The sequence below is a fragment of the Lathyrus oleraceus genome, chromosome 4 (assembly GCF_024323335.1).
Source record: "Lathyrus oleraceus cultivar Zhongwan6 chromosome 4, CAAS_Psat_ZW6_1.0, whole genome shotgun sequence".
In the NCBI taxonomy this organism is placed as follows: domain Eukaryota; kingdom Viridiplantae; phylum Streptophyta; class Magnoliopsida; order Fabales; family Fabaceae; genus Lathyrus; species Lathyrus oleraceus.
The window spans coordinates 475,104,974-475,107,871 of record NC_066582.1 but is presented as its reverse complement, the minus strand read 5'-3'; positions in this window follow the sequence as shown (position 1 = coordinate 475,107,871).

Here is a 2,898-nt window from a genome sequence, read left to right as displayed (position 1 = left end):
TTGCAACCAGTGTAACTGCACTCAGGCTTAGATTCATTATACCCAATGCCAGATTTGTCTCCTGTTATTTGTCCAGTTTGGAGAATCTTGTCTAAGGAGTCAGATCCATTGTTTAACATTCTTACATACTTGGTCATCTCTTCTAGTTTAGAATTCAAGAACATAGCTTCAGTTTTTAACTTGGAGATAGTTTCCACATGGTCTGCCTTCTCATTCTCCAGCTGTACTATCTTCTGGATTTCAACTTGTTGACTTTCATCTAGCTTGGCATTCAGAACCACTGCTTCTGTTTTTAATTTGGAGATGGTTTCCAAGTGTTCTACCTTTTCCTTCTCAAGTTGAGTTATTTCTTTCTTCTGGCTTTCAACCTGTTTACACAACTCTACACTTTTGTGACACAACTTTCTATAGGTAGTGGCCAACTCTTCAAAGATTACTTCATCATCACTTGAGTCTTCATCAGAACCCCATCTTCCAGTCAAGGCAGTCACCAAATTTGCAGACTCTTCTGTTTCACTCTCATCAGACCAAGTAGCAGCAAGACTCAATTGCTGCTTCTTAAGGTAGGTTCCACATTCAGTTCTGATGTGTCCATACCCATCACATTCATAACACTGTACTTCTTTTCCTTCTTTGGGCTTATCATCCGACCTTGCTCTTCTTCCAGCATTGTTGGATTTACTGATGTCAGATGAGATGTTCTTAACATTAGCCTTGGATCTTACATCCATCTTTTTCAACAGCCTGTTGAAATGTCTTCCCAGCATTGCTACTTCATTGGCCAAATCTTCATCAATATCCTGACTATTTTCCTCCTCTGTGTTTGATATGAAGGTTATGCTTTTGGTTTTCCTTTCAGATCCATCATTCATTCCCATCTCAAATGTTTGAAGGGAACCAATTAGCTCATCAACTTTCATGTTGGAGATGTCTTGAGACTCTTCTATGGCTGTCACTTTCATAGCAAATCTCTAAGGGAGTGACTTGAGTATTTTCCTTACCAGTTTCTCATCTGACATCTTCTTTCCCAGGGCTCCTGAGCATTAGCAATTTCAAGGATACTCATATGAAATTCATGAATATTTTCATCTTCTTTCATCCTTAAATTTTAAAACTTTGAGGTGAGCAGTTGTAGTCTAGACATCATGAGTGGTCTTGAGAATGTCCCAAGCATCTTTAGCCACTTCCAAGTTGTTTACCAACCTAAAAATATTCTTGTCTACTCCATTGAATATTGCATTCAATGCTTTAGAATTTCCAAGGGCTAGATCATCCTCCTCCTTAGACCATTGTTCTTATGGTTTCTTATCAGTTGTGACTCCTCCTTCTTTAGTAATTACAGGATGTACCAGCCTGTTAACACAGCCTTCCAAGCCTTGTTATCAAGAGATTTTAGGAAAGCTACCATTCGAGGTTTCCAATAGTCATAGTTAGATCCATCCAAAATTGGTGGCCTGTGAACAGATCCTCCATCTCTCTCCATTGTACCAGAAAGTATTGCCCTTAGACCTCACCCAGAACCAGAGCAGGATGCCTGCTTTGATACCAATTCAAATTCTGGTATCAGATATGAGATGTCGAAGGTAATTTCACGACTTTAATATCTGAGTAATGCAAACAGAATAAAGATAGAGAATAGTAATGCAAAAGACACAAGCAATTGTTAACCCAGTTCGGTCCAACTCACCTACATCTGGGGGCTACCAAGCCAGGAAGGAAATTCACTAAAATAGAATCAGTTCAAAGACTCTCCGTACACTTCAACAAGTTACAGTCTTTCTCACCTAATCTCTACCCGTGCAATTTCTACCTAAGCACTCTTAGATATGAGAACCCACTCACTTCCCTACAATCACACTTGTGATTTTAAACAACAATTCCTTGTGAAAAGAAAACACTTTTCAATAACACACACTTGATTTTACTTCACATTTTTAATCAAGTAGACACACTCTTGATCTTGCTTAACAACTTTGATCAAGAAGACACACACTTAATCTTGCTTAACAGCTTTGATCAAGTAGACACACACTCTTGCTTACAAGCTTTGAGTGACAAATTACAACCACAAATCAGACCAATTCAATCATCTATGGATGACTTGAATGGCTTACAAGTATCACGACTAAACAAGACACAAACCCTAGCTCTCTCTCAATATTTCGCTCAGTATTGGTTGTGTGTAAAATCAGGTTTTCCAAGTCTCTTTTTATATAAGCTTTCAGCTGGGCTTGGACATCTTGAAAACCCTAAACTATTTTCCAATTAAATCTTCTCATGATAGCTGGTTAGATCTCCTTGGAAAAGAAGTAAATCAGGTTGTAATCAATGATTGAATGCGCCTGCAAATCAGATCTTCAATCATACATAGATTGCCATTAAATACGCAATCACAAAACACCAGACATTCATACTAAATGTTCTGTGTACAGGATGTCATGACATCGGGTATGACATCCTGGAACAATCCTGCATAATTCCATAATTCCATTTATAATTTCCAGCAGGTACAAACATATCAGAAGCCATGACATTGTGTATGACATCCTGAAACAATCCTGCATAATTATGTTTTTAAACTCCAACAGGTACATTATATCAGATGCCATGACATGGTGTATGACATTCTGAAATAATCCTGCATAATTATGTTTTCCATTTAAACTCCAACAGGTACATAGATATCTTATGTTAAGACATCACATGCAACATCTTGTGAACACTCTTTGTTTTACCAAAATTGCTGCCAATACTTAGAACCAACAAACCTCAAGTTTTAATTTTAGATATTGATAATGAAAGATTTATAATTGATTTAGGGAGACGTCGTCTTGAAACTAATTGTTCTTGAAGATTTGGTTAAGTTTTCTGTAATATTTTAAAAATCCTTGTAAACGA